A 14,961-nucleotide genomic window follows, 5' to 3' on the forward strand; every position below is an offset into this window, starting at 1 on the left:
TACACTTGCGACACAATGGATCCTAGCTGGTCCATCCGCGTACTTACCTGCACATGATCCCAACCTGCTGCTAGAGTATTGGTGCACCGCACTGCGTCGCACTCAATCCACACATCTCCACTAGTCTATTGGGCCTGCAGCCCACCCGTGCCTACCCCAGCCTAATTTTGGGCCTGGACCTCACAGCATAAATTTGCTCAACCCATCCGTGGGCTTTGGTCCATATTTTTTTGCCCCGAGTTTTAATTGCCTGTCTTTTTAGGCAATTTGGGTTTTATAATTTTTCCCCTACACTTTAATTTTGGCTCGAAGTCCAAATAATTAATTCAATTATAATTGTAGATCCCGAAGATCTATTTGCATATTTATGTATATATATTTGTCTTTGTCCACAGGAACACACGAACTTGAAGTTCATAATTCTTTTGAAATCCAAAGTTTTTTTTTTTTTTTTTGAAATATGCCTTGTTTGAAAACCTGAAGTTTTCCTTAAAAACATCACCCATGAAAAACCCGAAGCTTTTTCATGTAACTTTAAACCAATAAATGTTAATTAGAACCTGAATGTTCTACTCATGTGTGAATGGATTAATTTTGTCTCCATTACACTAACTATATTCTGGTCCATTTATTTTTGTGATAGGGACATTGAATTTGAACACACTCGACTTCACCGTTTTAAAGGTCTCTGGAAGAAATTACCTCAAGATGTGAAGCTCCACCTCATCGTAAATAATTTGTGTCCTGCTATTAAAGATGAGACAAATAACCCTGTTGGCGAAGCTGAGAAAGCCACTGCCATGATCTTCATCCGAAGACACATTCATGATGCACTGCAAAATCGAGTACTTTGCTGAGGAAGATCCACGAGCACTTTGGGTCGCTTTGGCTTATCGCTTTAATCACCAAAAGGACATCTTCTTGCCTGAAGCAAGACATGATTAGCATCATCTACACTTCCAAGATTTTATGTTTGTGAACGAATATAATTCTGAAGTTTGTCAAATCCGATGACATCTCAAGTTTTGTAATGAGAACTTGTCCAAAGATGATCTCTTGAAGAAAATCTATTCGACCTTCTCTGTTACCAATATTGTCCTGCATCAACAATATAAGGCTCAGAAATTCACTAAGCTTTAAGATTTGATCTTTGTTTTACTTCTCGCTGAAAAGCAGAATCAGTTGTTGATGAAAAGCCATCAAGCTTGACCCACTAGGACGATTGTTGTGCCTGAAGCACACCATAGCATAAACCAACACCCAAAACGCCAACATAGGCATGGTAAGGTTAGTAGAAGCCACCCCGTCAGGGTCAATAGAGCTAAGCCCCTAAACTTCAAGAATAAAGGCAAAGCACCTGACACCATGGTTGTGGATATATGCTACCAATGTGGTTCAAATGACCATTGGTCTTGTGTTTGCTATGTTCCCCTGAAGGTTGTGGCTGAATATCATTCTCGTCGTAAGAAGTTTGAATCAAACTTTGTGCAACCGGAGGGTACCACGATGGAGGTTTCTGATTTTTTAAAAGGCCAGTACCCCTATGGAAGATTAGAATCTTAGACATCAACTATTTTAGTTGAATTTTAGACCCCTGGGGCCAAATTCCACTAAGTGGCTGAACCTCCCTCTTGTTTTTGGTTTAAGTTTAAATAATTTTCCTTTAGAGTAAATTACACTTTACCACCTTAGGTTTGAGGTTTATTGCAACCTCATACAACATCTTCAAAAAATTTCACTTTCATACCTCAAGTACTATTTTATTTCAATATAATACATCTGTTACATTTTCCATCTATTGGTCCGTTAAGAGCTAACATGGCTGCCACATTTGTGCCATGTGGCAAAAAAATAATTGTTTATGCATTAAAAATATTATAATAATTAACCCTACGAAAAGAAAAAAAAAACCTAGAAATCCTTCCCCGACCCCTTCCATTTCCCCGCAACCCAAACGCTACCTCCCCCACAACCACCCCCCCCGGGCCTGACTCTGCCCCGCCCCAAATTACGGTCCTGGATCCCGAGCCCCAGCAATCCGAACTTGCCCCGATTTCCAAAACCCCTTCCCCTCCACACCAAAAAACCATCATCCCAATCCCCATGCCGATCCAAACCCTCACTCGCCTGATCCAAAAAGCCCCAACCCACTTCCCCGAATCTATTATTGCTGATGTCTCTCCAGACAACCCAGATCTCTACTCCTTTTTGCTCAAGCTAGCCTGGGACACAATCGCCTCCGACGAAGGTCCGAACAAGGTGTTGGAGTACACAATCTAGGCATCCAAGTCATTCAAGTGGTGTACGGTGGACAGCGAGCCAAGCCTGGACCTGGCCATGAGCCTGGACGACGAGCCGAGCTGAGCCTAGACGGTGAGGTGAGCTGAGCCTGGACAATGTGCGGTAGACAAAGACTAAACCCGGCATCCTCGTTGAAGAAGAAGATAGTGGAGGAGAAGGAGAAGGCGAGATGGGGGGTTATGGGGGAAGTGGGGGTGGGGTGGAGGAGAGGGAGTGGGTCAAGGAGGAATGGTTCCTGGGTTTGATTGGTTTTTTTTTTTTATTATTATTTTACAAATAGGATAAATATTATAATATTTTAAATGCATAAAAAAAAAAATTGTTTGCCACATGGCATAAATTTGGCAGCCACATCAACACAAATATGGATCTCATATTTGCCACATCATCACTTAACAGTTTACTTAACAGATTTTCCACCGGATGTATGAAATTGAAATAAAATGATAAGTAAATGTATGAAATTGAAATGTTTTAAAGATGTTGTAAGAAATTGAAATTGACCCTAAACCTGAGGGGGTAAAATGTAGTTTACCCTTTCCTTTATGTTTGGATTATTTGTTGGTGATTTGTTTTTGGATCGCGCAAATTGATTTTTGTACTAGTGCATCCTCGAATACATAAATTATTTTGAATGGATATTTGTTTTTAGAATTTTTATGCATGTGACCAATTTAAATTAATTTTTTTCTAGATAAGACTAGTTGAAAAGTTTGTTGTCTGGCTGATAATGCAACCACGCACACAATTTTGCATGAACGCATCTATTTCACTAACTTCGTACCTAAGAATGCACCTCTGACAACTTTCTCAGGCCCATCCAACCTGATCAAAGAATATGGTAAGGCACATATAATGTTGTGCAATGGTACAATCTTAACCATTGATGAGACACTTTATTCTCCACGTTTCAAAAGAACATTGTTGAGCTTCAAGGACATTCGAGACCATACCTATGTAGAAAATGGAGTTGAATTTCTGTGCATCTCTTCTCACGAATATGGTCAGAAGCATATTCTAGAGAAGGTAAAGCGTATCCCGAGTGGTCTGTATACTACAACCATATGCCCTTTAGAGAGCCACTATGCTGTCGGCCCTACCTCAAGGACCACGCATAAAATTACGCTTTGACATGATCGTTTGGGACACCTTAGATGAACAGCGATACGCCGTATCCTCAAATCTTCACACGGGCATCCACTAACCCGAAGTTTAGGTTCAATTCAAGGCATCGCATATGAAACCTATTCCATGCGAACACTTATTATTAAGCCTTCTTATGACAAAATTTGCTCGAATCCTCCTACATTTTTACAAAAGATTCAGGGGGACATTTATGGATCAATTCACCTTCCTTGTGGACCATTTAGATATTTTACGGTATTAGTGAACGTTTCCACATGTTGCTCATATGTGTGCTTGTTGTCCACAAGGAACTCTGCCTTCTCCAAACTGTTGGCTCAGGTTATCAAGCTCAGGGCTCACCACCCTAATTATCCAATCAAATATATTCGACTGGATAATGCTGGAGAATTCATATCTAAATTTTTTTATGACTATTGCATGTTGATTGGGGTTAAAGTTGAACATCATGTACCCCATGTTCACACCCATAATGGCATGGCAGAGGCATTCATTAAGTGCTTATAAATGATTGCTCGACTGTTAGTCATACATACCAAACTCCCAATCGCTGCTTGGGGCCATGCAATATTACACGCAGCTATGTTAGTCCACCTGAGGCCTGTTGCGACCTAACCATATAGCACCATTCAGTTGGTTACCGAATACAAACATAACATATGGCATCTACGCGTTTTTGGTTGTGCAGTCTATATGGCGATTTCGCCGCCCTTATTTACAAAAATGGGGCCTCAGCGAAGGATGGGAATCAATGTTGGATATGATTCTCCTTCAATTATTCGTTACTTAGAACCTTTAACAGGCGAACTTTTTACTGCTCATTTTGCGAATTGTCACTTCTATAAGACAGTCATCTTGTCGTTAGGGGGAGATAAGAACGTCACAGTTCCTGAATAATGATGAAAATTATCGCTAACGACTCCAACTTTGTCTCATTTAGATCCCACACCGCTTAATCTGAAACTGAAGTACAATGCTTATTAGATCTTTAAAGCTAGCTCAAAGCCTGCCAAATGCTTTCACAGATTTAGCGCGAGTGACAAGATTACATATTCCAACTACAAATGTGCCTACAAAGATGGATGTACCAAATGTACGATAGACTTGAGATATTTTAGTCTATTATGCTGGCATGGATGATGTTTGGTCTAGAAATGAGATGATAAGATGATGCATTAGCATATGCAGTAACTATTGAGATCATCTTGAGTGATGACACTGAACCTCATTCTGTTGAAGAATGTTAACGTATAGCTGATTGGTCAAATTGAAAACAAGTAATCCAAGTCAAACTCAATTCGCTTGCAAAACGTAAGGTGTTTGGACCTATAGCTCCTACTCCTTTACATATGAGACCCGTTGGCTACAAGTGGGTTTTTTGTTCGAAAACATAATGAGAATAACAAAATTGTGCATTACAAAGCTCATCTTGTTACGCAAGGCTTCTCATAACACCTCGAGATTGACTATGATGAAACTTATTCACTCGTTATGGATGTGATTATTTTTCGCTACCTTATAAGTGTGGTAGTTTTTGAAAAACTGAGTACGCAGCTTATAGACGTGGTAACTGCGTATCTCTATAGGGATCTTGATACGAAAATTTATATTAAAGTTACTGACGGACTTACTTTGACTAGATCAAATAGTTCCAGACCTCAGAACACACTCTCAATTTGGTTGAGGCGTTTACTATACAGTTTGAAGCAATTTGGAAGAATGTGGTATAACCGTCTGCATGAGTATTTGACTAGTCAGAGATATGTGAACAACGAATTATACCCTTACATGTTTATTAAGAAGTCACATTCCAGTTTTGCGATTGTTGCAATTTATGTCGACGACATGAACCTCATCGAAATTCTTGAAAAGCTCGAAATGACCAGCACGCACCTAAAGTCGAAATTTGAGATGAAAGATCTAGGAAAGACTCAATATTGTCTCGATCTCGAGATAGAGCACCGTTCAAATGGAATCTTAGTATATCAATTGAATTACACCCAAAATGTGTTGCGCCATTTTAACGAGGATAAAGTGAAACCTTCAAGTACTTCTATGATCATTCGATTGCTAGATGCAAAACGAGATCTCTTCCATCCGAAGAATGATGATGAGGATTTTGGAGCTCGAAGATCCTTATCCAAGTGCAATAGGTGCTTTATTGTACTTAGCTCAATGCGCTAGACCATACATCTCATTCACTGTTAATCTTTTGGTAAGATACACACCCAGACACTGGACTGGTGTTAAAGACATCTTTTGTTACCTTACGGGTACTATGGATCTGGGCATGTTCTATCCCTACAGATCCTCGAGTGATGTTGCATCGTTTGTCAGCTCTCAAGGTAATTCTCGCCTTGTTGGTTATGCCGACACATGTTACTTATTTGACTCGCACGATGCTCGCTCTCAAACGGGTTACGTCTTTACTGTTGGAGGCACCGCAATATCTTAGAGGTCAACTAAACAGACCTTAGTTGCCACTTTCTCTAACCATGCTAAAATACTCACCTTAAAATAAGCTACTTAGGAATGCTTATGGCTGAGAGCAGTTGTGGGCCATATTCGAAGCTTTTACAATATTTACCTCATCGTTGAAATCTCGATGACAATCTATGAAGATAACGCAGCATGCATCAAACGTCTCAAGAAAGGTTGCATTAAAGGAGATAACACCAAGCACATTACACCGAAGTTTTTCTTTTCACATCAACATCAAGAGCATCTGAAGATTGAAGTCACGCAAATCCATTCACAAGACAACCTGGCATACCTCTTCACCAAATCACTACTAAAGGCGACATTTCAGAAGCTTGTTTAAGGAATAGGTATGCGTAAACTTTCTGAGTTGTAACATTGTTAATTCTCTTTAGAATTATGTCGAACTCAGGAGGAGTATCTTAAAGTATACTTGCTTGATCTTAATGTACTATTTTTCTTACAATTAGGAGCATTTCTCCCTTTTGGTTTTTGCTACCTAATGGGGTTTTGACAAGGCACCCACCTTGGATTGATCATAACCCTGATGACATCCCGTAGACGTTTCATTTTCCATGCATTTTTCCTTAGACTATGGGTTTTGTCCCTACTCAGGTTTTACCATAGCCATTGGGTTTTTTTGTGAGACTTAGATCCATATGCAAGTTCTTACTTTGTTTGAGACTATCATGTTCCCAGAACCAATGCCGATGAGTCGACTTCCTCAACTTTACATGATGTCGAATCTAATTGAGTATTTACGCACTCAAGGGTGAGTGTTATAAATATTGTATTAAAGTGTGATTGTGTAAATCATAATTAAAATTGATGCTAGTTATTCTTCCCTATTAGGACTTGTATTCCTTGGAAGTGAAGGATTCTTCCCTTCCATATTACTATAAATAAGAACACTACATATGAGGAATAACATATCCTTTGCATAACCCTACAAACAAATGTCTCTCTTTGTCGTGCATCCCTACTCTCCCTTATGAGATAAAATAAGCCACAACATGATAGTCTATGTGGCATTTTAACATTTTTTAAAGATTTTCTCTTCACCATATATACCAAAATAAATTATTAAAATAAATATTTTAAATGATAATAATTAATTGAAATTTTTTTAAATTGATGTCAATTTGGTAGAGAGTTACCAACTCATATCATGCCACATCAAATTTGGCTTTTCAATTGAAAAACATTGTTGCTGCCTTTTTTTACTATTAGTATTGATTTGAACATTTTGACATTTGTTTTGAAGATGCGCTTAATTTGTATGATTGCTCATCCCCATTTGGTCTATGTTGAAGAGAATTATAATATTTTTTTTTTCATATATAATCTCACTAAAGGGGTTAATCTTAGGGGGAAAATACTGAACTTTAAACCAGTTAATTCGAGCTTTTATAGAATAAAATAAATACTTTATAGATTTATGAAAATTGAACCATTTGACTACAATGATTCTAAAAGTAAACATGAGAGATAGTATTAACAAAATTGAATCCCTTTGGTCATTAAACATATTTGAAAATCTCAGTACCTAATTTGACTTTTACATTTCTATATGAGCTAACGGCGTTTGCATTTTGCTATTCTCAGAGGAAGTAAAACCGGATGCAGCAGATCCGAGCTCGCACGAGTCAAACGACGTGAATGACCCTTTCCCCAGATTGTTTTGCAGTCAAAGTCTTCTTCCATTGCATACCTCACCACACTCCTGTCCTCCCTCCTCCTCCTTAAAACTCACCCAACTTTCTCATCTGACCCACCGATGAACTAATACCCAAAATCCACCACTCACCCAAAAATGGCGCTCCAAACCCACATCCGATTTTCACTCCTTCTCTTGATCACCTCTCTCCTTTCCGCCGCGGTTTCCGCCGCCACCACAATCTCACCAGGCTCCTCTCTCTCCGCCGCTACCCTAAGCACCACCTGGCTCTCGCCAAGCGACACCTTCTCCCTCGGCTTCATCCCCTCCGACCCCCCCACTTCACCCCCTTCTTACATCGCCGCCATCTCCTACTCCGGTGGCGTCCCCGTCTGGTCCGCCGGTGCAGGCAAAGCAGTGGACTCCGGTGGAACCCTCCAGTTCCTCCAATCCGGTACCCTCCGCCTCGTCAACGGCTCCGGCGCCACTCTCTGGGACTCCAACACCGCCAGCCGCGGCGTCTCGTCGGCAGAGATTGACGATTCGGGCAACTTGGTCCTCCGAAACGGTACCGTTACCGTCTGGTCCAGCTTCGACAACCCCACCGATTCGATCGTCCCCGGGCAGAACTTCACTGTGAGTAAGGTTTTGCGATCTGGGTTGTACTCGTTTAAGCTTGTTAAAAAAGGGAATCTTACACTTTTGTGGAATGATAGTATTGTGTATTGGAATCAGGGATTGAATTCTTCTGTTAATACGAATTTGAGTTCGCCTACTCTAGGATTGCAGCCAATTGGTATTCTGTCAATTACTGATCCAAAATTGTCCACTGCTGCTATTGTTGCTTATAGTAACGATTACGCCGAAGCCGGTGATATTTTGCGGTTTCTGAAGTTAGGGAGTGATGGGAATTTGAGGATTTATAGCTCTACTAGAGGTAGTGGGGCTATAACTGAGAGATGGGCAGCTGTTACTAATCAGTGTGAGGTTTTCGGGTATTGTGGGGACATGGGAGTTTGTAGTTATAACGATTCTAATCCGGTATGCGGATGTATGTCTCTTAATTTTGAGCTTGTTGATCCCAAGGATAGCAGGAAAGGGTGTAAGAGGAAGATAGAGACTGAGGATTGTCCTCAGAGTCTGACTATGTTGGACTTGGTACATACTCAGTTCTTGACGTACCCTCCGGAGACGGAGACGCAGATTTTCTTTGTGGGGATATCGGCCTGCAGGTCGAATTGTCTTGTAAATAGTGCTTGTGATGCTTCTACGTCTTTGTCTGATGGCACAGGGCTATGTTACTACAAGACACCAGGTTTTCTTAGTGGTTATCACAGTCCAGCTATGTCCAGTAGTTCATATATCAAGGTATGTGGACCAGTGGTCCCAAATCCGTCATCTTCAATGGGGACTGGTGACAAGAAAAAGGATTGGAAGTTGCGTGCTTGGATAGTGGTTGTTGTGGTTATTGCCACCCTCTTTACTTTGATGGCATTGGAAGGTGGTTTGTGGTGGTGGTTTTGCAGAAACAGTCCCGCCTTTGGTGGATTGTCTGCTCAATATGCGCTTCTTGAGTATGCTTCTGGTGCACCGGTTCAGTTCTCGTATAAGGAGCTCCAGCGCTCAACTAAGGGATTCAAGGAGAAGCTTGGGGCAGGAGGATTTGGAGCTGTTTATAAAGGCATTCTTGCTAATCGAACTGTTGTTGCAGTTAAGCAACTTGAGGGGATTGAGCAAGGGGAGAAACAGTTCAGGATGGAGGTTGCAACAATTAGTAGCACCCACCATTTGAATCTGGTGAGGCTGATTGGTTTTTGCTCGGAGGGGCGCCATAGGCTTCTGGTATACGAGTTCATGAAAAATGGGTCCCTCGATAGCTTCCTTTTCGCAACACAAGAGCAATCAGGAAAGTTGTTAAATTGGGAGTCTCGGTTCAACGTTGCCCTTGGCACTGCAAGGGGGATCACATACCTTCATGAGGAGTGCCGAGACTGCATTGTGCATTGTGATATAAAACCCGAGAACATTCTGTTAGATGAGAATTACAATGCCAAAGTGTCAGATTTTGGCCTCGCAAAGCTCGTTAGTGCAAAGGACCACAGGTATCGAACCTTGACGAGTGTTAGAGGTACTAGAGGGTACTTGGCACCAGAATGGCTAGCAAATCTTCCAATAACTTCCAAATCTGATGTTTACAGTTATGGTATGGTTTTGCTAGAGATTGTAAGTGGGAGAAGGAATTTTGAAGTTTCTGAGGAGACAAATAGGAAAAAGTTCTCCTTATGGGCTTTTGAGGAATTTGAGAAGGGTAACATCAAGGGAATTGTCGATAAAAGGTTAGTCGACCAAGATGTTGATATGGATCAAGTGAAGAGAGCGATTCAGGTAACCTTCTGGTGCATACAGGAACAACCATCTCACAGGCCGATGATGGGAAAGATTTTGCAGATGCTGGAAGGAATTACAGATATTGAAACCCCGCCAGGCCCAAGGGCTGCCATCGAAGGGTCTGCCGGTGGAACCATCATGAATGTGAGCAGTGATATCAGCACTCTATCCGCTAGTGCAGCCTCAGCCCCAGCTCCCTCCTCATCTTCATCATTGCAAGTTTCAGGAGTATTGCCGCTAACATCAGGGAGGAATACGGAGAAGGCAACTGCATCCCTTATACAGTCAGACGCAAATTGAATTTCATTTCCACACCTGTTTCCTTCTTGTATTCTACCTCTACTTATCCAATTCAATACAGTGAAACTAGGAAGTCGTAGTGTTAGTTTCATATTAAGACAATATTTTCGATTTGTTTTCGCGTAAAATTGTTTATAATTGTATAATATCAGATCAAGTTCATTGAAGAAACATGTAAGTTATGCACCCAGTGAGAGAACTGGTATTATCAAAACTTCCAAATGTTTTGAACCCATAATTGGCCTATCGAACATTGAATATCAAGCTATACTTCTGGAGAAGAATTGCTTGTCTGCCATGAATTTCCTCAGTAAGCCAGGACAACTTCATGGCAATCATGATATTGCTTTTAATTTTTCTTTTCCTAACAAGCAGTTTGGAACCTCGGGCTTTTAATCTCCTTCTGCAGTAAGCTATTATATTGCATTTACACAGCTAGTATAAAGACAATTTTTCTTGTCAAATACACCATTTAGTTTCTTTTAAGCTGTACACTCTGGAGCTGGCATTTTGCAGGGCATCAAGATCAAGTGGATATAAATGGGATGGCATTGATGGTTGCACCTGTATTGTTATGTAAGGTATCATGTCTTGTTTTTCTTCTTACCTCATGTGCTTTTCCAGAAGCTATTTGATGATCCAAAGGATGATAACTTGCTATTTGTGTTTTGATTGTAATTCTACAGAGTAAATGACCTAAGGGTACAAACTTAAACTCAACATCCATTTTTTGTGGTTACATTGTGAGCAGGTATTGGTGTTCTGTGTTTTTGCTTCTTGTTTACATGTTAATATTTACCAACTGCATCCGAGTGTGCATATTTTGAAATGTTAGCGGCTCATTACTCGAGGATTTTCTTTCGTAAAAGAACCCCTTATGCTTCACCATGTGTTTCATCATGTAACTGCTAGCTATGAAGGAACCCGTAGTGAATTATTCTTTTGAACTTGTTGAAATATAGAAGGGTCTCTTTAATAATCACCAGCATTTGGTTTCGCTAATCTCTAGTTCTAAATGGAGCCAATTTCTGGGGCTAATTAGTTTTGTGGTATATGGTATAGAAAGAAATTATTGATTTCAGAATTCAGTTGACTCTTACCAAGAAGATTTAAAGGTCATAGTCAAGCTGGTCTTCATGCCTTTATGCTCTAACATGTGCAGAGATTTTGTGTTTTATTTGTTAGATAAATGTACAGAAGGTTCCGCTTTGATTAATGGATTATTTTCTTTGCTAATGTGAATCTGTGATACGCTTAGATAAGCAGTTAGGTATTTATTTTTTCATACGAATGAGATGTAATGTGAATTAAAATTTTCTTTCTACAAGGGCCAATATTTCTGGATTCATCATTCATATTTAATTCCTTATCTCCTAATTAATCTTTTAGTTATGTGAGCTCTTATTTCTGGTTTCTGGAGCGAATAAACCTTTAATTTCCTTTGCAATTGTGTGTTTCAATAATGTGTATATAATTGGCTCTTCTAGGTTGTACCCAATCAAGCTTGGTACTTGGTTGTTATGCATTCGCATGTCGTTCATGAAGGTTTCGTCATGTGCATATTTCTTCCTTTCATAATATTTTTATCTATGTTTGTTATTGCCCAAGTACTACGTCTTTGTTGATTTTTAACTTTTTCAAAGGATTAATGTGAAATGATCTGTGGCTGATTACTTGGTGCCTTTCTTTTGTAAAAGGAGCTCGTCTTTAACCATGTGAGACATCATGTAAGTTTGTAACTGCTTTGCTAGGAGGGAAGCATGCAAGCGGTTTAGGAAAAACTGTGTGAAAAGAAAGGTTCCTTTAGTGAATCATTCTTTTGTATTGCAAAGCGGTGCTATGTATACATTATATAAACAGTGTACATCAGTCATTCTATACTGTATAAGCATGATCGTCTTCTCCCTCTCTTGATATTTTGCAGCATACGATTCATGGCATAGAAAGTTATTTTTTATTTTGGAAGTTTGATTCCTCATACAAAGTGATTTATAGGTCATAGCCGAGATAGCCTCCATGCCTATTCACACATACAAAAGTTTCTGATTAAGTTGTTAAAGTTCTGATGTACAAAATGCCTTTCATTGATTGATTGATTATTTTTCTCCTATGTTGAAAAGCGAGGAAAAAAATCTCTGTAATTGTGCAAATACTAGCATTTCATCGTTGTTGATAGCTATCAAGTGTTGACAGTGACTTGTTTGTGAGTATGGTATGCCTTTTTTAAAAGAATATGCTTCTACAAAATTGCTTATGTTTGTAAAAGGATTTCATTCACTCTATGATTATTGATGGATGTCGATGTCGTTAAAGTCATCGTATAAGGTTTGCATGTTTGTCTTGGTACGCTACCGATGTTGTTGGTGCCTGTACAGAGAATGTGATATTTCATTGAAGGCACTGAAGTAGACAACATGGCTTTCACAACATTCTTTTTCGCATTATTATTGCATTTTGTGTGTCTTCAAGAGTCGAGGCTAAAGTTTGGTCTTTCAGTGACATGATCCAAATGGTGACTTTAAACTATGGTCTCACTCATTATTCTGATTCTGCAGCTCAAATGCTACTCCTGGATCCTGTTACAGGTGCCCTGCATTCTGAAGTTACCACGGAGTTCTCTGCTTCTGCTGCTCCTGCAGATGCAACCTTTTCAATGCCCGTGGATGTTAGAGAAATTCTACCATTGTTTTTGGTCGAATAAAAGGTCTCGTTCTTGTTCTATATAATCTTGCAAGAATGTATCAGGCGGAACAGAAAGCAAATTTGTGGATCTGTCTCCAACACATACAAGTAATTTTTCATCCCGACGACGTTCATTTTGGCTCATGTTTGTACTAGTTTTTGTTGGCTTTCACTTGTGCTAATTGCTCCACCAGGACCACCACAACTTTCGAATAATTTCCTTTCAAAAGGAGATCGTACCCGCTGCACAATAGACCCATAAATCAAACTTTCTAAATATGGAAAGAAAGAGTCAAAATATAAAATAAGAAAAAACTCAAATAAAAAAGATGCGTTATTTCGAACATGGATATACAAGGACTAATAGAATGAAATCCTCCTGTGCATATATGTCCATAGGCTAATTTATTGATTTGTCCTTCAAAACTGTCATAATTGAATCATTTCACCTCATTTATATTCTTAAATTATAATTTTATGTACCACTCTGGGATGAAAAATTTCATGTACCAAATGTTGAAAACTAAAAAAAAACTGAGATTAACCCAAATTAAAAAGACAATGAAAATTAATTTTTTTTTCTCACCTTGGTGTGGCATGAAGACAAAAACAGCAACGAAAAATGGTCCTTTGCATGGCAAATGAAGAAGATTGATGCACGAGGAGAAACAAATATCCTCTAGCTTTCTCTCTCTTGTAGGGTAGAATAAATTGCTCTCTGTAGTTGATTTAATACCTACTTAAGGTAGACTTAAATAGACTTTGGAAGTGATTTATTTCCCTTTCCTAATGATCTAATTTCCAATTAAAGTGGGAATCTATATCAAAATAGGAAATAATCTTATGTTTCCTAAAGCAAGAGAAGATCTCTACATATGTTGCCCTTTCCTGCGAGTAGCCCAACAAGTGTGGGGGCATTTGTGAAGCAAAAAAACATCAAGAAAATTATGGAGGTGACACTTGGACTTTTGGGTTAAAAAGACAAAATTACCTTTGAGGCACACTGGAATTCCCACATGGATGCAACGGACAAGAATGGCTCAATCAAGGAAGAGTCAAAAGGTGATCAAAATGATATTTATTTACATCTCTCTCATCATTCCTCATTAAATCCTTATTCAAAAGGTAACTCCCAAATTTCCTATTTATTATGTGAAATAATATCTTACAATTATTCATCCAATTACACCATATATGGATGTCCACTATTCTCCAAATAGGGTCGGCCACTCCCCTATAAATAGCATTATTATCCCAATAACAAGTTAAGTCATTTGCTACCCACAAACTTCTAAACACATTCTTTTCAAAATTCTAACTTTGGCATTAGAGATTCTTTAGCCAAAGGCACCCCCATTCATCGTGAGCGTGTGAGGCTTTTGGCCTTAATCTTAGGTGTTATTATTTTGCAGGTGCATTTTCGTCAAAGAAGAAGATAGCGGAAATTTACATCCACATTCGTGACATGCTAAAATGAAAACTCCCACTTGTGCATCATTACATATTTGAAATAACCAGAAGATAGTCCATTGCATGATCATTTCATTGCTATCATATCAAAAATATTGTTCCATTGCCTGAGAAACCCTACAATTTTTTGTCGAATACAACTTAATAAAAGGGAAGTAAGGTATTAAAATGATCAAAATAACTCTAAACACAAGTCTTGCATATGACTTATATTGAATGGAAAACTTAACGGAGTTAGGGGAAGATGACAAATTAATTATTTCAAAAAATTGGTATGACAAATTGTTTCAAATTTTAATTTATATGACAAATTTAAAAATACGTACAAATTCATATGATATTTCAAAAATTTTCCCATAATAAAATCTTAAAATTATGAATTAGAACAACCATATATATAGTAACCCAAAATCTAATTATAAATAAAAACTTAACCACTCATTTCTAACACGTGCAAGAGCATGAACGTGAAATTTGTGGTCGAGTTTTTTAACGTTTTTTTAAATTGTGAGTAAGTTAAATTTAGTCCAATTCATTTTGAA

The 14,961-nt window shown here is 38.9% G+C and overlaps 1 pseudogene across 1 annotated transcript; it reads left to right on the top strand.

Moving 5' to 3' along the window:
- The first annotated feature begins 7,531 nt into the window (after window positions 1-7,531).
- LOC137729370 (G-type lectin S-receptor-like serine/threonine-protein kinase At1g34300 pseudogene) lies at window positions 7,532-10,481 on the top strand (annotated as a pseudogene). Its single transcript, XR_015952492.1, has one exon. The product of XR_015952492.1 is annotated as a G-type lectin S-receptor-like serine/threonine-protein kinase At1g34300 pseudogene (transcript).
- The last annotated feature ends 4,480 nt before the right edge of the window (window positions 10,482-14,961 follow it).

The sequence above is a fragment of the Pyrus communis genome, chromosome 10 (assembly GCF_041283825.1).
Source record: "Pyrus communis isolate YQ-2024b chromosome 10, ASM4128382v1, whole genome shotgun sequence".
NCBI lineage: Eukaryota > Viridiplantae > Streptophyta > Magnoliopsida > Rosales > Rosaceae > Pyrus > Pyrus communis.